This window comes from Lissotriton helveticus, chromosome 1_1 (genome assembly GCF_964261635.1).
Source record: "Lissotriton helveticus chromosome 1_1, aLisHel1.1, whole genome shotgun sequence".
Taxonomy (NCBI): Eukaryota; Metazoa; Chordata; class Amphibia; order Caudata; family Salamandridae; genus Lissotriton; species Lissotriton helveticus.
Genome location: NC_136057.1, coordinates 1533284179 through 1533309699, shown reverse-complemented (window position 1 = coordinate 1533309699; position 25521 = coordinate 1533284179).

Below are 25521 nucleotides of genomic sequence, written 5' to 3'. Positions count from 1 at the left end.
AAGGAACCAGGAGAGAGGAACTGACTGTGTACTCTCAAACTTGCTAAAGAAAATCTCCAAGGGTTGGAAGAGTGCCAGCCTCCTGTTGAAGTCACAGGGTCAAAGGACTTCATTTATTTGCTAAAAGTGCTTGTTGCTGGAACCTGAAAATCCAGCACCTCTGAAGAATCCAGCAATCCCGACGCCGACGCACGCCGCCGAATCCAGCTCGACATCGTGAGTAACGGCTCCAGTGTCCCGCACCTTCGATGCCGGCCGCCGGGCCCGATCGATGCCAGTAGCGATGCCAGTGAGTAGCGAGTTCGGCTCCAGCTCCAAGTGACCCTGTGTCGACACAGCCGCTGTTCGCATCGACCTCGAGCCCTCTTGACACGGTGAGCGCTGCTCACTCTTGCAACATCATCATCGACATCGACGACAACGCCGTATCCTGCTTCACCTCGTGAGCGCTGCTCCTGCCTGACATCTGTCGACGCCGCTGCAGATCGCCCCGACTCCGAGGCCCGATCGACGCCGAAGACGTGACGCCGGACATCTCGACGCCGCTGATCATCGAGTGCTTCACTTTTCCCAGGTACTGTGTTGTGGGGGTCTGTGCGACTCCGGGCTCGACGTAGCTCTCCTCGCGGTCGACGCCGAACCTTTGGATTAACTTTGCCTCAACGTCGTGTGACTCCCGTGTGGGTTACATTGTTGCCAAGAACTGTGTTTTAAAGAAGAAGAGTTGCTTTTGATACTAAAGACTTTGTGCTAAGAAGAAACTACGCTTGAACTATTATTTTTCCTTCCAAGAGTATTTATTAAGATTGTGGTATATTTTTGTCATTATTTGGTCTTGTGCTAAGCCTTATATAAATATCCTTATTTTTATAATACTACGGTGTCGTGTCCATTTGTAGTGTATTCACTTTATTACTGTATGTGGTCATAAATGCTTAATGCACTGCCTCTGAGATAAGCCTGTCTGCTTTGCCAAGCTACCAAGGGGGTGAGCAGGGGTTATCTAAGTGTGTGATCACCTTGCCCTGACTAGAAAAGGTGTGTCCCTATTTGTCAGAAGTGTATACCTCTGCCAACTAGAGACAGCCGCTTCTAACATTGGTGGGTCAGCGATGAGGATTTGAACTTTGCATTTATGGCCCATGTGCAGTGATTAGTGTGCGCTACATAGTGAAAGCAGACCATAGCGCATCCACAATCTGTTTTGGTTGGATATCCTATTTTTCTTCTCCGCTTTCCTGGAGCTTGATTTTTGAAACTGCCAGTTTTGACCATGAGTGATGCCGGAGTCACTACCCCTGTTTTTGTGGAGGAATTTGATAGGAGTAAGATAAACGACTATCCGTTAAAGGATCTGAAATCCTTTTGCAAGCAATTTAAAGTTCCTACCACAGGCTGCAAAAACAAACCAGAATATCTCAAAGCATTGAAGGCCTGGTTAGAGGCCAGAGATCCCTCTGATCCGGTGGTGGTACCGACAGGGGAAGGGGAAGAGGAAGTGCCAGTGAATGGGCCCACATCCCCTCCCGGCAGCAGTGTTTCCTCAAAAGGTCTTTCTCCTCAAGAAAGAGAAGAAAGGGCGAAGGAGCGAGCATACAACATGGAAATGGCAAAACTTAAGATAGATGGGCAGTTGGAGATAGAAAATGCAAGTGGCAGGAGAGAAGCTGATATGGAGATCAAAAGGTTGGAGTTTGAAAGAGAAAAGTTAGCTTTTGAGCGTGAGAGAATGGTGAGGGAAATGGAGCTCAAGGCTAAGAATTTAGAATTGAATCCCTCTGGTGGCAGCATCCCATCTGTGCCTGCAGAAAGTAGGTTTTATTTTCCTAAAGATGTGATCAAAGATTTTCAGAAGAATGAAGATATTGGTCAATGGTTTAAAGCATATGAGTTAGCATTGTTGGCCCACCGGGTCCCTGAGAAGGATTGGGGAGCGGGGTTGAGGGGTCACTTTGTGAATGAGGGAAGAGATACCCTGTTAGACATGCCTGTTGAGGATAGGACGTCTTATACTCATATGAAGGATGCTTTAATGTTAAGGTATGGCCTAACCCCAGAAAAGTACAGACAGGCCTGTAGAGAATGTAAGAAATTGCCTGGTACTACCTGGGTGGAATATGTGTCATTTGTTTGCAGAGCCATGGATGGTTGGGCAAAGGGCAGCAAAGTGGAAAGTTATGATGCTCTTTATGATTTGTTTGCTTGGGAGCATTTGTCTAATAACTGTTTTCCAGAGCTGCGCCAGCACCTTATTGATAACAAGATATCTAACCCTAGAAAACTTGCTGAGGAGGCGGACCGCTGGGTCAGTACCAGGGTCCACAAGGGTCCAGTGGGAGACTCAGTCAAAGGTGGGCAGGGTCCCCAGCAGAAGAGTGGGGGGATCAAGGGTAAACAGAGGGAGTTCCAGAAAGGGCCCCAAAGTAATCCCCAAGGGAACCAAGGGAAGGGTTCCCAGCCTCCCCCAGTGAAGAAATCAGAGGCCCAACAGGTAAACCTGGTCATAGGGGCCCAATGACCTGCTTCGCTTGTAAGCAGGTGGGACACCGTTTTTATGATCCCCAGTGTCCCTTGAAGAACTCTAGTGTACCATCACGTGCACCCCCGTCAGTTGGTGAGTGTAGCCCTGGGAGGGGAGGAGATGGTTGTCCATGGTGGGGAGGGTCCCGCAGAGATGTCCCTGGTCTCTTTAGGAGACATGGAAATGGTCCATCCACCCCCTCTGCCTAGTAACACTAAGAAATATAGGCAGTGGGTGACCATTAATGGCCATAGAGTGGAAGCTCTCAGAGACACCGGAGCGAGTGTGACAGCTGTCAAGTGTCACTTGGTGTCCAGAGAGCAGGTTGTTCCCCACGCGTTCTACCCTGTGATAGCTGCTGACAACTCCCAGAGAGAGTGTGAGGTAGCTCAGGTTTCCTTTGAATGGGGGGAGTTTCAGGTACTCTTCAAGTTACTGTAAGGCCCGCCATGCCTGTTGATTGTCTCCTGGGCAATGATTTGGAAGACTCCCCTTGGGCTAAGATGGAGAGGGAGACACATTTGAAAATGTTGGGTGTGCCAGAGTGGGTGTCTGCAACCACTCGATCGATGACAGCAAGTAAGGGTGTTGATGGGGTTCTGGAGCCTGAAAGTATGGCCCAGGACCCAGCTGTGAAGAGAAGAGGCAGGGGGCGTGGGAAACCGTCCCCCGTAGTTCCCGTGGTCCAGGAGGAGGCAGACCTTGAGGGGGATGCCCTGGAACCCACAGGTGAACAAGTTGCTGAACTGGGAGACCTGCCCGAGCTGACCCACTGGCAGCAGGATGGTGGTCCCTCCAGGGAAGAATTTTGTGCAGAACAGAAAGTGTGCCCTTCTCTTGTGGGTATGAGGCAGCAGGCCTCAGCCCAGACAACAGGTGATCAGTCAGGATCACATTTGGTCTACTGGGAGAACGAACTCCTGTATAGCGAGCCTAAGGCTGCTGAGCCGGGGTCAGCCCGTGTGCTGGTGGTACCCCAGCGCTTCAGAGCCTTCCTACTGGGTTTGGCTCATGACGTTCCGTTAGCTGGACATCTGGGGCAGGACAAGACCTATGACAGGCTTGTCACCCATTTTTATTGGCCTCAGATGAGAAGGGATACAGATATCCATTGCAAAACCTGTCAAACTTGCCAGGCAAGTGGGAAAAGCGGGCGGAAGTCGAAGGCTCCCCTCCAACCTTTTCCCGTGGTCAGTACCCCCTTTGACCGGGTGGGGATTGACATTGTTGGGCCCCTGGACCCCAAGACAGCCATGGGCAACAGGTTCATCCTGGTCTTGGTGGATCATGCCACACGGTATCCGGAAGCCATCCCTCTCCGAACAGTGACGGCCCCCGTGGTGGGACGGGCACTGATGGGTGTTTTCTCCCGAATGGGGTTCCCCAGAGAGGTGGTGTCAGACCGGGGCACCAACTTCATTTCCAACTATATGAAGTCTCTGTGGAAGGAGTGTGGGGTAACCTACAAGTTCACCACTCCTTACCACCCTCAAGGTAATGGGTAGGTTGAGAGATTCAACCGTACCCTTAAAGGCATGATTATGGGTCTTGAAGAACCAATGAGGCGTAAATGGGACGTCCTCTTGCCATGCCTGCTGTTTGCTTACCGTGAGGTGCCACAGAAGTCTCTAGGGTTCAGCCCCTTTGAGCTTTTGTATGGACACCCGGTAAGAGGACCTTTGAGTCTGGTCAAAGAAGGCTGGGAGCAATCTCCCAGGAAACCTCCCCAGGATGTATACGGTTACATGCTGGCCTTTAGGAACCAGACTAGGCGCTTCAGAGATCTTGCTCAGGCAAATCTGGAGGCCAGCCAGGAAGAGATGAAGCGGTGGTACGACCAGAAGGCCACTCTGGTGAAGCTTCAGCCTGGACAGAAAGTTTGGATCATGTCCCCTGTGGAACCTTGTGCGCTCAAGGACAGATGGACTGGACCATTTGAGGTTGTGGAGAAAAAGAGCGATGTCACCTACATGGTGGACTTGAAGTCTCCCAGGAACCCCTTGCGGGTCCTGCATCTCAACCGTTTAAAACCCCACTTAGAAAGGTCCGAAGTGGGCATGCTCCTAGCTACAGATGCTGGAATGGAGGAGGAGAGTGAGTCTCTTCCTGACCTCCTGTATGCAAAAGAGCAAGATGGGTCAGTGGATGGTGTTGTCCTCTCTGACACACTGACCCCTGAACAGCAGCAAGATTGTCGCCAACTGTTGGGACAATTCCCTGATCTGTTCTCCTTGATTCCTGGTGTCACTCAGTGGTGTGTCCATGATGTGGACACCGGGGACGGCACTCCTGTGAAGCACAAGGCTTACAGAGTGACTGACAAGGTCAGAGCATACATCAAGGAGGAGGTCTCCAAAATGTTTGCCTTAGGGGTGGTTGAGTCCTCTAGCAGTCCTTGGGCCAGCCCAGTGGTCTTGGTCCCAAAGGCTGCAGCGCCTGGTGCTTCACCGGAATTTCGGTTCTGTGTGGATTACCGAGGACTCAATTCAGTCACCAAGACTGACGCGCACCCCATCCCCAGAGCTGATGAGCTCATAGATCGGTTGGGGGCTGCCCGGTACCTTAGTACGTTTGATCTAACGTCTGGGTACTGGCAGATCGCCTTGACTGATGGGGCAAACGAGAGGTCAGCATTCTCCACACCAGATGGGCACTACCAGTTCCGGGTTATGCCCTTTGGGATGAAGAATGCCCCTGCCACCTTCCAGAGGTTGGTCAACCAGGTCTTGGCTGGACTGGAGGATTTCAGTGCCGCCTACCTGGACGACATCGCAGTGTTCAGCGCCAGCTGGGAGGAACACCTGCGCCACCTCCAGGAAGTGTTGTTGGCCGTGCGCAGAGCAGGCCTCACAATGAAAGCCAGTAAGTGCCAGATTGGGCAGGGTTCAGTGGTGTACTTGGGGCACCAAGTAGGGAGCGGCAAGGTGGCCCCCCTGCAACCCAAGATTGATACCATCCTGGCATGGGCACCGCCCAAAACCCAGACTCAGGTGAGAGCCTTCTTGGGTCTCACGGGTTACTACAGGAGGTTCGTCAAGGATTATGGTAACATTGTGCACCCCTTGACTTCGCTGACTTCCAGGAAGCAGCCACGACTTGTGATCTGGACTGACGCCTGTCAGACGGCCTTTGACACCCTGAAAACTGCAATGAGCACAGCACCCATACTCCAGGCACCCGACGTTTCTAAAGAATTTGTTGTCCAGACGGACGCTTCAGAGCATGGCGTGGGGGCTGTTCTAGCTCAGGTGAATGAAGAGGGCCGAGACTTACCTGCAGCCTTCATCAGTAGGAGGTTACTTCCCAGGGAACAGAGGTGGAGTGCGATAGAGAGAAGCATTTGCTGTGGTCTGGGCGCTGAAGAAGCTAAGACCCTACCTGTTTGGGACTCACTTCCGGGTTCAGACAGACCACAGGCCCCTCAGATGGTTGATGCAGATGAGGGGTGAGAATCCAAAGCTGTTGAGGTGGTCCATTTCCCTACAGGGGATGGACTTCACGGTGGAACACCGCCCTGGCACAGATCACGCCAATGCTGATGGTCTGTCCAGATTTTTCCGCCTTAGTGATGAGGACTCCCGAGGGTAAGGGTAGTTCTCCCCACATTTCAGCTGGAGGGGACACGTGTTAGAGCTGGCATCATTGGCATGAGTCTCTCCTCCATTTTTTCTGTTTGCCTCCTCTGTTTACAATGTTTTTGCTGGTATACTTCTTTGGGCACTGTGCAACTGCTGATCAGTGCCACAGTGCAAGTGCTCCCTATGTGAAATTGCTGTATTGATTGAATTCCATGTTTGGCCTATTTGGTTTACTGTCAGTCCCTAGTAGCGTGCACCAGGAGTGCCAGGGCTTGTAAATACAAATGCTGCTAGTGGGCTTGCAGCACGTGTTGTGCCACCCACAAGAGCGGCCTAGTAAAAGTATGTCTAAAGGTCTGCCATTGCTAGACCTACGTGCAGTCTGGTACTGTCACGCAGACTGCGCAAGTACACTTACTTGCCAGTCCCTAAACCTTCCCTTAACTTCATGTTAGTCACCCCTATGGTAGGCCCAAGGGCAGGGTGCATTGTGAGCATAAGGTAGGACAAGCCTGACAAGGTTGGCATGTCCTAATAGTGAATTACAGCCATATTCGTTTTTCACTATTGTAAGGTTACCTGCTCTCCATCAGTTAGAATGGGCTGCCAGGATTATTAATGCTATAATCCTAGCGGGCTCGGGGAGCATGGTGCAATGTCGAGTTTGGTATCCCTGAACTCAGGGTTTAATAACGCATCTGTTTGGGTGGATGGTTTTTGGACTCTGTGTTTGAAAATAGCACTTTTAGAAAGTAGCTATTTTCTTGTCTAACTGTCTACCGGTCTCTGCTGGTTCTGGTGTGCGTGTGACAGGAGCTGGGTGGCTCCAGAGGTCTGAATGAGTCAGTGTGGGATGAGTGGGGCATTTGCATTGAGAGTAGGGGAAGAGTAGCTCCTGATAGCCTGCCCTGCCTGATACAATGCTGGCTCCACCTCCCTGCCAGGCGACTGATGCCTCTGTGCCTGCCAGGGACTTTCCTGGCCCCACCTCCTGCCGGGCAACTGATGGCCCTGCCCCTGCCAGTGACAATGCTGGCTACGCTCCTGCTGGGCGGCTGAAGACTCTGCCCTGCACAGTAAATAGGCCAGGTGCCTCGGCCTGGCAACACCCACAACAAACCCAAGATGGGGGAAATTCCCCTGCATGGACAAAGGGATGAAAGCCAAAAAGGGGTATAAGAGAAGGACCGCTGAACCAAGAATTTAGATCACTTCTGACAAGGAAACCTGAACCAAGGACAAGAAGCCTGCTGATCCAAGGACTGCCTACCCCTTCTGCCAGAGTGCTGTTTGTTGGGGGAATCCTGCAGTTGCTTCTTTATTTTTGCCAAGGAACCAGGAGAGAGGAACTGAGTGTGTACTCTCAAACTTGCTAAAGAAAATCTCCAAGGGTTGGAAGAGTGCCAGCCTCCTGTTGAAGTCACAGGGTCAAAGGACCTCATTTATTTGCTAAAAGTGCTTGTTGCTGGAACCTGAAAATCCAGCACCTCTGAAGAATCCAGCAATCTCAACGCCGACGGATGCCGCCGAATCCAGCTCGACATCGTGAGTAACGGCTCCAGTGTCCTGCACCTTCGCCGCCGGCCGCCGGGCCCGATCAACGCCAGTAGCGACGCCAGTGAGTAGCGAGTTCGGCTACAGCTCCAAGTGACCCTGTGTCGACGCCGCCGCTGATCGCATCGACCTCGAGCCCTCTCGACGCCGTGAGCGCTGCTCACTCTTGCAACATCATCATCGACATCGACGACAACGCCATATCCTGCTTCACCTCGTGAGCGCTGCTCCTGCCTGACATCTGTCGACGCCGCTGCAGATCGCCCCGACTCTGAGGCCCGGTCGACGCCGAAGACGCTATGCCGGACATCTCGACGCCGCTGAACTTCGAGTGCTTCACTTTTCCCGGGTACTGTGCTGTTGGGGTCTGTGCGACTCCGGGCTCGACGTAGCGCTCCTCGCGGTCGACGCCGAACCTTTGGATTAACTTTGCCTCGACGTCGTGTGACTCCCGTGTGGGTTACATTGTTGCCAAGAACTGTGTTTTAAAGAAGAAGAGTTGCTTTTGATACTAAAGACTTTGTGCTAAGAAGAAACTACGCTTGAACTATTATTTTTCCTTCCAAGAGTATTTATTAAGATTGTGGTATATTTTTGTCGTTATTTGGTCTTGTGCTAAGCCTTATATAAACATCCTTATTTTTATAATACTACGGTGTCGTGTCCATTTGTAGTGTATTCACTTTATTACTGTATGTGGTCATAAATGCTTAACGCACTGCCTCTGAGATAAGCCTGTCTGTTTTGCCAAGCTACCAAGGGGGTGAGCAGGGGTTATCTAAGTGTGTGATCCCCTTGCCCTGACTAGAAAAGGTGTGTTTCTATTTGTCAGAAGTGTATATCTCTGCCAACTAGATACAGCCGCTTCTAACAAATAGCTTATGGCCAGTGATGACCATGAAGTTCCCACCATATAGCTAGAAGTGAAAATGTAAGCAACCCCTTTTCATAGTCAGTGCTTCTCTTTCAATTTGGTTTTATTGAGTCTCAACATCTGTTAGAGCTCTACTGACGAGCACGACTAACATCCACCTATCTTTCTTTTGTTCCGTTATGAGAATTGTGATGAGCCCTACTGGGCTGCTGTTGACGAACATCTTGATCTATTCAGCGGAGGTTGTTTTATCAAGCAGTGCATCTTCAATTCTGTGGAAGACTTACTCTTGAGCTTTCCCCATTCTCAGCTAAAAAAGTGCCCTATTTTGGAGCTCTGCGCAGCTCTGTGAAAGTGGCCAGGTTCGAAAACCAGCCACAGTGAGGGGCTTTGCCAAGGAAAATCCAGATGTCAGTGCATTATTTGACATCCTATGACTTCTTTAGATCTGCCTTTAACCCATCAGTAATGAATATCTTTCTGAAGAATTGGGCTCAATATTCAAAGAAATTGAATTGTTCTCTCTGCAGGTTGAGTCCATAGTCTGAGAGGTGATGCAGAGTGGCACTCACATGTAATGTTCACCTTCAATTTTCTAGAAGTAGATTACATTTTTCGAACTTTTTACGATTACACCTTCAAGTCCTGACATGGTTCTCTCATTGCATTCTGAATTTTTTTTTCATCAGATGAGATACCAAAGATTAGTCTCTTGTATCGGCTGAGGCATAGGTGGGTGGAGAATGTTGTGATATAGCAGCTGCCGGGATAGAAAACTAGTTTTGAGAACCATTGAGCTCACATGAGAACTGCAATTATGTCATCCATAATAAATGAGATGTGGCACTCTCGCTGATTGCTTGATTGGGAAATCTGTTGACTAGGCAAAAGTGCAAAAAAGTCCACTGACCCAGGTTGAGTCATTTTCATGGCCTCCAGTGTCATGTGGCTAGGTTAGGACCGGAATTAAGCACTGCCATTCTACATGTACACGATTCTTATCAGACCCTCCAGGATATCGCGATTTCGCGATTTGAAAAAAAATCGCGAAATTTGCATCTTTGTGCAAATCCCGCGATTTTTGGCAAATCGGCCGCGAAATCTGCCGTTTTCGATTGGACGACACACGGGAGCCAATACGTCCTCGTCTTCTCTCCTTATTGCCTGCTGCCCTCCTCCACCCCTCCTCACTTCCAATCACCCTTCTAGCTTCCAGGATTTTGCGCGACGCGCCGACCACAGAGACAGAGGCACAGGCACATGGCAGCAAGAGCAGGGACGACGACGAGACCCGAACCCGATCAGCAGGAGGCAGGAGGAAGCAACCAACGACCCTACCGGACGACGACGACGAGACCCGAACCCGATCAGCCAGGCCAGGTACCTTCATTCACGCTGCTACTGTGCTGTGGGGGCCCGCCGCAGGGCAGACGGGGCTCGCGGCGGGCCCGGGGGGGGGGGCAAAATTCAATTTTTTTAATTTTGCTGCTGTGGGGGCCCGCTGCACACGGGGCACGCGGCGGGCCCAGGGGGGCCAACATTCTTTTTTTTACATTGTTGTGGGGGCCCGCCACACATGGGGCACGCGGCGGGCCCCGGGGGGCCAAAATTCAATTTTTTTAGTTTGCTGTGGGGGCCTGCTGCACACGGGGCACGCAGCGGGCCCCGGGGGGCCAAAATTCTTTGCTTTTACTTTGTTGTGAGGCCCGCCGCACACGGGGCACGGGCAGGCCCCCTGGGACCATAATTCCTTTTGTTGCCTTTCCTGTGGGTGCCCGCCACACACGGGGCACGCGGCGGGCCCCGGGCGGCCAAAATTCTTTTTTTTACGTTGTTGTGGGGGCCCGCTGCACACGGGGCACACGGCGGGCCCCGGGGGGCCAAAATTAAATTTTTTTTGTTTGCTGTGGGGGCCCACCGCACATGGGGCACGCGGCGGGCCCCGGAGGGCCAAAATTATTTGTTTATACTTTGTTGTGGGGGCCCGACGCACACGGGGTACACGGCGGGCACCCTGGGACCATAATTCCTTTTGTTGCCTTTCCTGTGGGGGCCCGCCGCACACGGGGCACGCGGCGGGCCCCGGGCGGCCAACATTTTTTTTTTAATGTTGTTGTGGGGGCCCGCCGCACACGGGGCACGCGGCGGGCCCTGGGGGGCCAAAATAAAAAAATTTCAGTTTGCTGTGGGGACCCGCTTCACATGGGGCACGCGGTGGGCCCCGGGGGCCATATTTCCTTTTGTTGCCTTTCCTGTGGGGGCCCGCCACACACGGGGCACGTGGCGGGCCCCGAGGGCCAATTTGCAGTTGTTGTTCTTTCCGGTGGGGCCCGCCGCACATGGGACACGCGGCGGGTCCCGGGGGGGCCAAAGTCAGTTTGTTTTTCTTTCCGGTGGGGCCCGCTGCACACGGGGCACGCGGCGGGCCCAGGGGGCCCACATTGCATTCCTTGGGGCCCAATGTCCATTTTTCTTTCTTTCATTTACCACATGTTGAAATGTGCTGCATGATCTTGGTATGTTTTCTCTAATTTGTGCAGGTTTTGCAATGTATTCCTGGGTGTGCATTCATTTCTACTGACTACAAATTTAAATTGATTTGATATATATATTTCAATTGCTGTCCAAAATATCTGGGGCATGCAGTGAAAGGCATGGGAGGCTATCTATAGAAATTGGTGAAAATCTGGAAGTAGCTGTGACTTGATATTCTAGGTCCTGCATAAGAAATTGTATTGTAAACTGATGGGCAAGCTATGCCAAAATTATTGTTCTGAATTTGGACCTTATGTACAGAATCTTGACCCTTTCTCATGAATTTTTACTTTCACTGTACTGAGAATTTTTATCCTGAATCTTGACCCTTTGTCATGAATTTTTACTTGCACTGTACTGAATTTTTGCCCTGAATCTTGACCCTTTGTCATGAATTTTTACTTGCACTGTACTGAATTTTTGTCCTGATTCTTGACCCTTTGTCATGAATTTTTACTTGCACTGTACTGAATTTTTGTCCTGAATCTTGACCCTTTGGCATGAATTTTTACTTGCCATTGGGCCAGCTGCGGCAGCGCACTGGTAAGTTTGGGGTTCTGGGCACCTGGTGAGTTGCCTAACTCTTTATTTTGGTTCTTTTGCAGAGCATCACAGGGAAGAATCTGCTGTTGCAAGAGCCAATTGGGCTTGCTGCCGCAGCGCACTGGTAAGTTTGGGGTTCTGAGCACCTGTGGGGAATTTCATAATTGTTTGTTTTGGTTTGGGGCAATTGTTGTGTTCTCCGTGGGAAAAGGAACTGCAGTTTCAAGAGCCAATTGGGCCAGCTGCCCCAGCGCACTGGTAAGTTTGGGGTTCTGAGCACCTGTGGGGAATTTCATAATTGTTTGTTTTGGTTTGGGGCAATTGTTGTGTTCTCTGTGGGGAAAGGAACTGCAGTTTCAAGAGCCATTGGGCCAGCTGCCGCAGCACACTGGTAAGTTTGGGGTTCTGGGCACCTGGTGAGTTTCTTAACTCTTTATTTTGGTTCTTTTGCAGAGCATCACAGGGAAGAATCTGCTGTTGCAAGAGCCAATTGGGCCGGCTGCCGCAGCGCATTGGTAAGTTTGGGGTTGTGGGCACCTGTGGGGAATTTCATAATTGTTTGTTTTGGTTTTGGGCAATTCTTTCACTTTCTTTGCACGTGGCCGACCGGGCACGTTTTGGTCCAATTTGTCTGTCTATTTGCTCAACGCCGTTCGGGGACTGGCATTTACCATTGCAGTTATGGCCCAACAAGTTTGTCACTTTACTTGTGCTTCAGGGTTGCATGCATTTCTTATCATTGAGCACCGGCGCTTTCTGAACTTCCCATTCAACAATTGCCTTTCCCCCTTTTGAGATGCATTTAGTAATACCAACTATCTTTGTAGGTGAGTTAACTGACTGCGCCACAACTGCGAGATCTTCTGTATTCTAAGGGAGCAACAAGCCACCACAAGAAAAGCAGAATGGAGAAGTTTCTGCAGCCTGCAAAGGGTGTGAAGCACAGATCACATCTGCCCACCCAGATAACCACATCAGATCGGGCCAGAGACTACAGCACCGTGATGCACGCTGACGGTGGGGTGCTATTTTGCAGTGTGTGCAATGTGGCGGTGGACCACATCCGGAAACACACTGTGGATATGCATGTGCTGTCCCCAAAAAACTTGAAGCACTGTTCAGATGATCCTGACCTTCAATCCTCGCCAAAATGTGCACGCCAGATGACTGTGAACTCGCTATTCACAAAGAGTACTGCTGCCGGTGCCGCAAACCATGAAATGATAAGTGAGTGGGTTAACGTCTGCACCGCTTTGAACATTCCGCTGAGCAAAACCGACCACCCTGTGTTGCGCAAGTTCCTACACGAGCGAGTACGGAATGGTGGAGCGATACCTGGGAGTCATCAGCTGCAAGAACGTTATCTCCCAGAGAGATATATAAGTGCCAAGAACGAGCTGAAAGAGCTGTTGAAAGATCAGAAGATCAGTGTCATCTTTGATGAAACACCAGATGTCGAAGGGCGGTGTGTTTTGAATGTGCTAGTTGCAGTAGTCTCTCCGCAGGGTGCCCGTCAGATCCATACCCACCTGGTGGACACAGTCTTCCTATCACAGTGCAACCATGGGACTGTAGCGCAAGCTGTTGTAAAGGTGCTCACAGAGTACAGCATAGACTTCCAGAACGTTATTTCCTTTAACACTGACAACGCGGCATACATGCTCAAGGCATACAACACGGTGTTGAGGAATCTGTATACAAACTCCATACACATCACCTGCTTGGCACACATAATGAATCTTGTTGGAGAGTCATTTAGGAAGCCTTTTGTGGAGCTAAATGCTTTCCTTCTGTACTTCTCCCGCATTTTTTACATGGCCGGTAGAAGAAAGAGAAGGTACCTGCACCATCTTGCTGAGAACCATGGGATGAAAGCACGGGTGGCACCTGACCCTTGCAGTACCCGCTGGAATTCTTGGTTTGCAGCTGTCCAGTACCACTGCAAGCACTTTGAGGCCTATGCTGGGTTTGTGGAGTCTGAGATGCAACTCAGCAAGTCGCCCCCAGATTCCCTTGAAAATCTACAGAAGAGTTTGCACAGCGACCAAAGGGAGTGCATTAAAGTCCAATTGGACATTGTGGCAGAAAAATGCCAAACCATTTTAAACCTGATGGAGTTATTCCAGAGTCAGACACCAGTGACCATGAAGGTATATGATTATTTGGAGGACCTCCACATGAACCTAACCAACAATTCAGTCCTCACTGTGGAGTCACTACAGCCATTTCTACAGACCACTGCAGGGGCAAAATTAAGTCTGGCACAGAAAAAAATGATAACCGCCCAGCTTAATGACGCTTTTGAACATTCACTAGAAAAGGTGGGCAAATACATGGGGGAGGCCCAGCCAGGCATACAATTCTTGAAACAAGTGCGCCTCTTTAATCCTGCACGACTCTGCATCCTGCCTAATGAGAAGAGTACCTATTCAGCCATCCCTGGTTTGAGCGAAGTTCCCGATCAGGAGCTTCGCCTCTACTTTGAAAATGTAGGCCCAGAAGCAGTGCAGGCATCTGTTTCTGGAGTGATTGACACTGACCTCTTTTGGCGTGGGCTGGCTGACCGCATTCCAGCTCTTTCCCAACTTGCAGCTGTGTACAAGGACTGTGTGACCAGTTCTGCAGATGCTGAAGGAGCAACAGCATCTACAAAATTATTCTCTCATCCAGACGACGGTCCCTTTCAGAGCAATCGATCCGGGCGTTATTGTTTTTACATTATAACCAGCAGCACAATACTGGTCTAGATTTGGAGTGCTCAGAAGAACTGAACGTACATGGTCAAGATTAACATGCCTTTTAACCAAAACAAATGGGCTGAATTGTAAATAAACAAAATGTACATAGCTCCATGTTGTAAAATAACTCAAACAATATGATATCTGTGTTTGTTGTCGAAAACCCCCAAAATAAAATGCCGCTAAATTTCCATTTTTGTGCCGCTAAATTTTCATTTTTGTGCCGCTAAATTTGCCAATCCATGCCGCTATATCCTGGGGGGTCTGGTTGCCTTCTTTTCTAGAGGATGACTTTTGACACACATTTTCTTACTTGAAAATGCAGGATCAATTTCTCTGAAACCACAATTCTTACAATTCCACTTCATAAGTAGACTATCACAACACCTTGAACATTTAGGACAAGACCTGAACACACAATGTGTAAATGTTGTTTGTTATTGGTCCATAAGGCAACCAGAGATTCACAAAGACAATAAACAATGTGATCCGTGCTGAAGCCTCGGCACAGAAGCATTCATGATGTTTTTATAAATACAGATGCATTTTCATGCTCAAATTAGAGGAGAACTCTGTTGTCAATGCGAGTTCATCACTGTGTCAGAGTCTCAGCCAAGCTGATTCCTGTTTACCCTCTGTGAGGAGGAATATCCAACTTGTGACCAAGACGGGGACCCACATTCCTTACATTCAGGTAACGGGGAGTTAGATAATTAAGTAGATGATTCTTGGCAGAACACTTCGCCCTAAGGACACTAGGTTAGGGAGCATATAGTAGGAGAATACTATACCCAGTATTTATATGGCAGCCATTATACACTGATTTAGCACAATGGTAGAATATTTTATCCTTTTCACTTTACTTATATTGCTAATCACTTTTATCTGCATCTGTTTATTAATCATCGCAGCTCATATATTTTATAGAAGAATCACAATTTTTCAAAAAATATTGAAAACTCCCCTTTGTGTATTTCTTTTGTATCTGTCTGAGTAGGCACGAGTGACTGAAAGAAAAGGTTCTAGATCTGTTACCATGATTCCTTGGGGAGTCAGGGTTGTCATGTTCTGAGGTTCCCCAAACCATTTGAAACTAAAATGAAAGTGTTTCCTCATGTAACGTAACTGGTGCTATGTAAAGCGCTCTGATAACTGATTCGGTTCGGTTCTAGTTCGCGCTATATAAAACTCTGCAAAAAAAAAAAAAAAAAAAAAAAAAAAAAAAAAAAAATTGTTATCTTAATAGGTTTAGAAGTACAAAAGGTGGCACTGTGAGCTAGCAGGTCTATAGTCAAACATATCTTGAGGGGGTGCATAGAATCAGTCTGACACCATCCCAATGATTATGTTGTCCATCAAACAACAGTTCCTACTGAGAAAGTGGAAACCAATATGAAACCAGTTGCTCAAGTTCCTGCTTTACATGGGGCATAGATGGAATGGTATGTGTTTATGTCATAGCGCTGCAGGCTTCATTGCTTTGTCTATGTGCAGCGTAATGTTCTAACCTTTCAAGCATCCGAGCCCTTGTGAGCTGTGGATGTAGGCGTAAGTATAAGCTACTGTCATCTTGGACTGTTTGTACTTGCCTAGTGGATGTGTTCGTTCTCGGCTTCTTCAAACTTGTCCAGCTCCTGCTTACTCTTGCAAATTGATTCAACTCTCTGCATTTGGAGCAGGTCTTGCTCTGCACCGGGCATTTCAGAGCTTGATGTGGCCTAACCCACAATTTGCACATACATAGGTAAGGTGCATTGTACAGGTATTGCCTTTATTGGATTCTTCTTCTGAAGCACTGTTGCGACTGCCTATTTACTCTTCAGAGGGGTCACAGAGATGTCTTTCAAAGTCACTATCGCTAGCGCTACCTCCATTTGTTAAGCCCGGCTATTGGATAGCTCATGCGAGCAGGCAAGGATAAAAGTTTCTTCTAGCTTCAATCCAGGTTCTTGCAGAATAAGTTATCACAGTAGGGATGAACTGCATCCTTGTATGATCTTGGCCCACATTTCCTTTTTCAAGTCATTGTGAATGTATGTACTGTCCATTTCTAACAGATGTTCATTGAAGTAAGTTAATTGAAGTATTCAACAGGTTCACCATCCCAGTGAGCAGTCCTAATCTTTTGAAATTCAGATACATTTACAGCAGAAAATGGAGTTTGATAGCTGTATCATATTCCTCATCATTGCCATTGTGTTGGGATGGAAAAGTCCTCCGTATGGTGATGGATGTGCACTCCTGCCTTGAGTGCCCTAATTGTAATAATGTATGGATCCCTGATGCTGATTTTTGTTTTCATTGGCATACAATGACCATGCGTGTGTGCCATGACATAGGCCTGTCTCATGGATTGTGGTCTTTTTGGACCGGGAAAGGCACCCAAAGGATTCCCTCATAGTGGTGAAAGGCTACGGCCTTTACCAAGAGTTAAGAGCACAGTGATGACAGCGTAACGTGCAGTAATCAGTAGGAGTGAACAGGCGTTTTTACCTGTGTGACTGGAGTGAGGCCTATAGGCTCACTCAGTTAAAGTTCCACTGCTGTGTGCCTAACTCACCTTCAGCCTATATCAGGTTGGTATGCAGTGCTGTGCAGTGTGTGTATGTGTTACACATGTTGTGGGAGTATATGTGCCGGTAAATGATATAGTACAGAGATTATACAATGCTGTGCAGTGTGTGTATGTTATGAAATGTGCTGGGTGTATGTGTGCCTGTGAACGGTACAATTGATGAAGGATGTATTGCTGTGCATATGACATGCATTTGTTTAGTGTACATGTGCTTGTGAATGGTACAGTACATAAAAGGGAATCCATTTTGAGAGACCTATGGCTAACTGGAGGAACATGAGGAGATAGAGGAATCTCCTCAGACACATTTGTGGATTGTTGCACTCCTGTGAGCTGAGTGAGAAACACTGGAGAAAGGGAGAGCCAGGCTCTTCAGTGCACTTCAAAGGGTGCTCTTTGATTAAGAGAGAGGCCACTTGGAAGGAACCTGGGAACATATCAGTAAGGAAATGGGGCTGATAAGAAAACCATAAAACGTGGGTCTGAGGCCCTGGAGTGAATTTTTGATACCCATCTCACTGTGGCTGACTTCGTGGTGGGAGCCTCTAGCCACTTCCATGGCCTGTGTAGTGGGGATATAAGATTTGGAGCCATTCCTGCTTGACAGACTGCTTTCTGGAGGTAGGACAGGGCAGAGAAGAGGGGGCTTCAAAGGGAAGCCGACCCCCCAGCATAAAACTTCAAAGATTCATACCAGTATGTATGTTTGGTGTCTGAAAATGGACTATAAGAAGGGGAGCTCAAGGCCTCCAAAATGGTCAACTGTCAAGCAGCCAGGCGGGTTGTGCAAGGAGGAGAAGCTCTGCAAAACTACTGCTTGTGACCAATTGTAGGAGTCAAGACCAGCCACTCTCCAAGCGAGGTGAGGGACATAAACTAGAGACTTCAAAATAACCTTCCCCTACAATCTGTAGCCCCAGTTTCTGCCTGCTTGCTTGCCAATACCAGTATGCCCTGAGGCAAAGAAGAGTGCTGGAGGAGATGAAGTTGAGTGGGGTATCCTATTGACTGGATCCATGTACTTCTGTGTGAGCAGACAGCCGTTGCACTACTCCGGTTGCTTCCTGTATGCGAGGAAACATCAGCAACCTCTGTATACTGGAGGAGGGCTACTAGGAAGTGAAATGTGACTGTTGCTGCATTGATCAGGCCATTGCACATCTGCTGGCTAAGTCTGTAACCCCATGTTCCAGGTGGGGCAGTCATGAAGAGGGCTTCTGTATGGATCAGGCCCTAGCCCGTTTGCGGGGCTGAGTCGGCGATGGTGTATGTCTTGGGGAGCTGCCGTGAAGAGTACTGATGTGCTGATCAGGCATAGCCCATGTGAGGAGCTATGTTGGTGACCCCGTATGTCAGGTAGGGCCACCATGAAGACTGGGGCTGTTTTGATAGAGTTGTATCCCATGTACAGAGTAATGTCAAGGACCAGTATGCTAGAAGAGACCACCGGGACAAGAAGTGGAGCATTGTCTAGTAGAGATGGACATCGTGGGGAGGAGGCCGCCAATGTGAACTGATCAAGCCCACGCCCTGACTAAGAACCAGCACCAGGAGCATCACCAGTCCCCCACCTGTGGGGAGGATCCCAAGAGAGTTACCAAGCTTTGCAGGAGCATTCAAGACTCCCCAGCTGCTGCCTCAACCAGACCATGTGGATGGAACTCAAGAACAGCAGGCCCCTGCCCCTTCCTGCCGGCCCATTTGTGAAGGTACTTACCAGAGGCAGCAGCAGCAGCTTCAGCACGCTATAGGACTTTAGGTGCATCAGTCCTGCTGGTGTGGGGAGGACAAAATTATGGGCCAGACGTTTCTGGGGGTACTTGCCTGCCATTTAGCACTTCATCACTGGAACACACTTTCCTTTAATAAAGAGTCAGGGTGGGAATCCTAAGATTAAGGCTACTAGTGGGACTTAGCCTAAATGTCACCTAAAGTGATTGGGGAATAGCCACTAGCTCTAGAGAGAGAGGAGTGGGACTCAGGGACACACCTATAAAACACTAGAGCTCTGACATCCAGGGACTGTGTGTATTGTTTGTGAATGTCATATTTTACTCTGTGTTCGTATTGAAATACTCGGGATCCATAGTAGGTCGAGCCCCAAGACATCAGGAGTAAAATGCTCCAACCCCCTCGGATGGGCCAAGTAGCTTTGACTTGCTCATGGCCCTTTGTGATGGATCCTGACAAGGTATCCAGGAGATTTTCAAACATCTAATAGACCTCTTCTCCTTCTAAAGGAGGTAAGAAGGATCAGTTTATGGTGCCATGTATCAAGCAAATATTATCCTGTTGATATATTCTCCCACCTCGGAGCTGCTGTAGCTAGGTTTAATTTATCAATTTACTAAATAGGTGCAGTGCCCCTTGGAGGGAGTGCATTGTCTAACCTGGTTGTTCCACTGTATTTGTGGGTGTTTCATATATTACTGACCCTTGAATGTTCAGTGTGGGGTCATTTTCTTGTTGTATGTCATCCCCATGTTCTTTGCTGTGCTACGCCAGAGTAAAAATTGTTGATGTGGCAGTTAATTCGTAAGTGTATAGCAGTGAAAATTGTGATTCTAATGGGCCACAGGCCTTATGGCTTACAATTTGTTTTACAGATGTTGGAGAGGCTCTGTGTTGTGTAACATTCAGTTAATACCTCTTTTGGAGTCGGGATGACTATGGCATGTCACTGGGGTGTAGACATAAGCCTGACTGAGGTCGCCTCATGGCTGGATGCAGTGCTGCTTACTCCCCCTTGGGTGGCACTGTTTATGTTATTTTCATCTAGGTACAAGGCTGCTGCACCCAAACGAATAAGGTTGTGCTGCCCCCTACAGTCCCTCAGGGTATCAGGAACCATGTGTCTTGGTTAGGTCTTATCGGTAGACAAAACTGATTGAGGGCCTTCTAGAATCCTGCAGGACACGGTCTAATGTTTGCACATTTAGTGTTTCCACCAGCCACTCCTTGAGACCGACTTCCACACTCACTTCACACCCATCAATCACAGGTGTCACCGGTCAGGCGACTCTGCTAATAAAAAGGGCTGGGCATTAGTGCCCAGAGCCAGTTTCAGACTGTATCATTATGTGTCTGTGTGGTTATTAGTGCTGCAGGTGGGCCAAGGCCCTAACTATTACAAGCATTTCAGTGTCTTCAGGCACAAATGAACAGTCACTGTTCAACCAAAGTGCATATTTTGGAGTGTGCATGCTACCCTCAGCTGCAAATTCCACAAGAGGATAAGTTGGCGCTATCACACGCACAGTGAGTCCTCGTCACCAATGTAGTGAGCAGACCGTGGACCTAGCATGAGTGCACCAGAGGATCCACTATAAGTCACAGTCACACCAGGGTTCTTATCTGAATTGGGACACAAGCAGTCCCAGTCCCAAGTCACTTTTTGACAATTTTAATAACATGTCCTGGTTTCTGAGAAGAAGTGTTCCTGCATTTACACGATTAATCTCTGTTTCAGGCAGCAAAGTGAAAGGTCAGATGGAGCTTCATTCATGGAGAGGAGAAGGGGACAGTGGGCCAAGGAGGAGGTCACTAACACTGGGTGGAGTTTACGGAGATGCAGTACACGGAGCTATGCAAACTGCAAAAAAAACTCTGTCAAACTACGGGGAGCTCCGCCAGCGGTGGAGTTTCACAGAAAAATGCAGTTTGCGGTGATTGCACAGTGGGGATGCTTGTCTGCACTGTGCAATCATTGCGAACGGCACCTTGCACAGCGCAAGTGGTCCATTCTTTCTCTCTTTCAGTAAATGTTTACTCGAGCTGAAGCTTTTTCAAAGCGAACAAGCAGTTTCTCATCACAGGCGGTCGGGAGCGTAAGTGACCACTTGCAATGAGAAACCAAACCACCCCGCATTATTTATTTTCCACGCTGGACAACTTGATGTTGCCGATCACGAACTAGGAAAAATCTCACCAGGAGGTTGATTTTATTGGGTCTCGCGCTTGCCAACTTGACGTAAAACACGAGTGAGGAAAAAAACTCTGCTGCACAAAGCATAGTATTTTGTAACTCCACAAGCTCCGCGTAACGCAGAGTGCTGGAAAGTCCGTAAATTCCGCAAGCCGAGCGGAGTTCACCGCCCAGGCTTAGAGGTTACACGATTCTGCCATAACTAATGATGTCTAAATTAGCCTTCTGAATAGCTAGAAAAGAACAAGAGTGTTAAACCATCAGAGGGAATCTCTGTTGGACACCAGTATTCTTGATAAGCCATGTTCAAATCTTTTACTGAAAAATGTTTGAAAGTCACTGTCACACACTGTGTGTGCATATACATTTCTAAACACACACACACACACACACACACACACACAGCATGTGACAGTAACTTTCAAACATATATATACATATATATATTCCCTGAAAACAACATAGGTTTCAGGGGTGTTATAGTTAGCAGGACATTTCACTCATACAAAACCATTGAAATTCCTCTGTTATAGTTAGTTGTACTAACTGTAACTCTCACGCCAGCAATCCACTGGTGATGATGTCACATATTACATCATTCATGACAAGGTCAGTGACAACACTGATGACATCACTGATGACATCTCAAATGACATCACTGATGACATCATCCAGTGAATGTGGTTTGGTTTGTTATTTAAATATCTATTATGTATATAGCAATCTGCATTTAAGAATCAGTGGATATATACCTATCTTGAGGGAGGATTTAGTACCAGTGTGATTGACTGTTTACTTGACTAATTTATAGTGTCTCACTAAATATATTGGATAATGACTAAACTGTGTGAATATCTGTATTACTTTGTCAGTTGTTGTGTAAACTGCTTCACCAGTTAGTTACTAGCTATGTGAAAGTCTATATTAGTTATTGATTAGTTTACTGACTCTTTGTATGGGAGAGTGAATTTGTGTGTGGTTTGGTGGGGGATCTGTGACTGCCCAAAGATGTGTGAATAGTTAATTCAGTAGGTATGTGAAGTTAAGACTACGTGTTATAATAGTTGTTTGGGTGAGTGAATATCTTTATGGGTGTGGTGATGAGCAAATATATTTCTCAATGGTACATGTCCAACAAAGTAGAAAATTAAATGGCAGTGTATGTGACTGTTGTTGTATATAAATAAGTATACATAAGTCTCATTGATTGCATGAGTGACTGTATAGATAACTGTATACTTATAATAGTGATTTCATAGTTGAGTTACTATCTATGTGAATAAATGAAGTGCTATTTGTATGTGTGTAGCTGAGTAAATGTAAATATGATACATTGTTTGCAAAAGTGAGTAGGATGACTGCATAACTGAATAGGATGTGTGCTGGTGTGTAATGTCAATATAGGTGTATAAGTATATTTGATAGTGTTCTATTGATCATTGCCAACATGGATGAGTTAATCTATAGGTAATTGATTAGATGTGAGTGTAGATCTAGGAATCATTGAGTGGGTTTTTAGATACTTGTATTGCAGTGTCAATGGTACTCTGTATTTTACAGTGAGTGATGAAAGGTTATACTAGTGTATGATGAGGTGTATCTAATTGTCACGTGGATGATATCATCAGTGATGTCATCCGTGATGTCTTTTGAGATGTCATCAGTGATGTCATCAGTGATGTCACTGACCATGTAATGAATGATGTAATATGTGACATCATCACCAGTGGATTGCGGGCGCGAGAGATACAGTTAGCACAACTAACTATAACCGAGGAATTTCAATGGTTTTGTATAAGTGAAATGTCCAGCTAACTATAACACTCCTGAAACCTGTGGTTTTTTCAGTGAATTTCTAAGGTTTTTTAAATGCTAATTCCTCACTATAACCTGCCTGAAACCTATTTTTTTTCAGTGAATTTCAAAGGTTTTTAAATGATAATTCCTAATTATAATGTTCATTAAGCATATCTGTTTTTATCTATCTTTATTAATTATCATCCCGTTCTCAACGTAGTGAAAACTGCAAATGTTACCACTCTTTAATTTATTCCTTCCTCCAAGAAAATCGTTACAAACCAGAACAACAAATAAAGTTAATAATATACAAACTAAGCGTTCTCGTAGATAAAAACACTTCCCATACTTTCAACAACAAACCAAATGTACAATGCTACCTAAAAAGACAGGCAATAGTTTCATTTACCACTAACAAATTAATATCAACATTTAACTAGTGTAAGGACGTGTGAATTGCATCCAACTCACACCCATATCTAATGACAAATATGTAATAGAGGTACTAATTATGCACTTCCAACACCCAACAAAATCACAACACCTACACCACCACTATAACCACCCCTCCTGACCCCTCCCTCTCTACTACCTCACAGGCAGCGCAAAACAGGACATTCGACCTTCCCAAAATAATATATCCCTCACAGCACACTAGCTCAATGTTCAGAGATGTGGCAATCAACTATCATCCAGTGTGATGTGGCAATCAACTATCAGGAACTCACACATCAACAATAATATACACAATGCTAACACTACAGGTGATATGCTATACACAACTCACTATACAAACCAAAAACTTTTCCGTGTGTAGATATACTATTGATATGTGTAGTGTACTGCACATTGGACGCAACCATATTATCTCACACTCTGGGGAATATCTCGGTCATTTAGCTGTGTTGTCTCACCCCTTGAAGCAGAAGCGGTGTGGGCTGGTCCAACGTACGCAACTCCAGCGTAAGAGTATAAATAATTAGCCTACGGATTGTGCGTGGTTCACTTCTGCAAAGAGAAAAGCCTCTGCCACAGCGAAGGTTCTCACTCTGCCACGTGGCTGCCACAAAGACCACGTGCCTACTCGATACAGACCCATTGCGCACTCAGCGCCACATCACTGCAGACTTATGTCTGTATCGACTGTATTCGATCTACACTACGGACAGCAGGGTTCACAACTTGAATTCAGCTTCGAATCTACACTACGGACAGCATTGAAGTTAGCCTTGATTTATGTAAGCGGTACAAAAGGAATGCCAGAAACCGGTCCTAGGAAGCTTGTTTCCGGTCCAGGGAAGGCATGGCTTGGCAGTTCGGGCTGGACTTTTCCCATGAGGCACAGGGTCAGACTGATTTGCATATGGCCATGTCTGAACTGGGGTGGCAGAGTGGGCTAAAGAACGTTGATGACTGGAATGCCAGAAACCGGTCCTAGGAATCTTGTTTCCGGTCCAGGGAAGGAATGGCTTGGCAGTTCGGGCTGGACTTTTCCCATGAGGCACAGGGTCACACTGATTTGCATATGGCCATGTCTGAACTGGGATGGCAGAGTGGGCTAAAGAACGGTGATGGACTGGAATGCCAGAAACTGGTCCTAGGAAGCTTGTTTCCAGTCCAGGGAAGGCATGCTTGGCAGTTCCGGCTGGACTGTTCCCATGAGACACAGGGTCAGACTGATTTGCATATGGCCATGTCTGAACTGGGGTGGCAGAGTGGGCTAAAGAACGGTGATGGATTAAACCCAGATCTGTTGACTGGGTGTGAGTGTTTGATTGGTTCAGATGCTCCGTCCATCACCACCTCCTTTTGTACCGCTTTGATTTATGTAAGGTAGAGACAATTGTATTCTATGTCGTCAGACTTTGCTAAAATAAGTGACAAAAATTCTTTGTCGATATCTGTGCGGTAGGTAGAGTTTACAACTTGATACCAGTTTCGCATCAGCACTACAGACAACGTTGAATTCAGTCTCGATTTATTCAAGGCAGAGACAATTGTACTCAGTCCTCAGATTTTGTTAAAGGATGCGACAAAAAACATTGCTCAATGTCTGTACCAACTACTGCCTTCGAGCTACACTGCGGTTAGTAGAGTTTACAACTTGATACCAGTTTCGCATCAGCACTACAGACAACATTGAATTCAGTCTCAATTTATTTAAGGCAGAGACAATTGTGCTCAGTCCTCAGATTTTGTTAAAGTATGTGACAAAAAGCATTCCTTGCTGTTTGTGTTGACTACTGCCTTGGATCTACACTGCGGACGGCAGGGTTCACAACTTGATCTTAGCTTTGCATCTACACTACGGACAGTAGGGAATTCAGCCTTGATTTACTTAATGCAGAGACAATTATACTGTATGGATTCAGATTTTGTTAAAATCGGTGGAAAAAAGCATTCTTCTATAACTGTGCTAACTATTGGCTTCCATGTACACTGCGGACAGTAGGGTTCACAACTTGAATTCAGCTTTTGATCTATACTACAGACAGCATTGATTTCAGCCTCGATTTATTTAAGGCAGAGACAAAAAATACTCCTGTGGCACTGCTAGTATGCGCAAGCACCTTCAAACCATGCATCCTGTGAACTATGCTCACAAAAAATTTAGAAGACTGCACCAAAATGTACCTCCACCACCAGCAATACCAAGTACCTTTTGGGGAATCACCTTCAAAATAACCACTAGACATACGTCCCCATTTTGAGAAAGTTAGAATGTACTGTGTGAAGTACAATCGTGCCCGGACCACGCATCATTGCAGGTTACGTACACGCTCAGTGCCAAAGGTACTAACTCAGTGCACCATAATTTATCACCACATGGTCATATTCAGGTAGAATTCAACAGATTATTCATTCATTATTTGCACAGTGC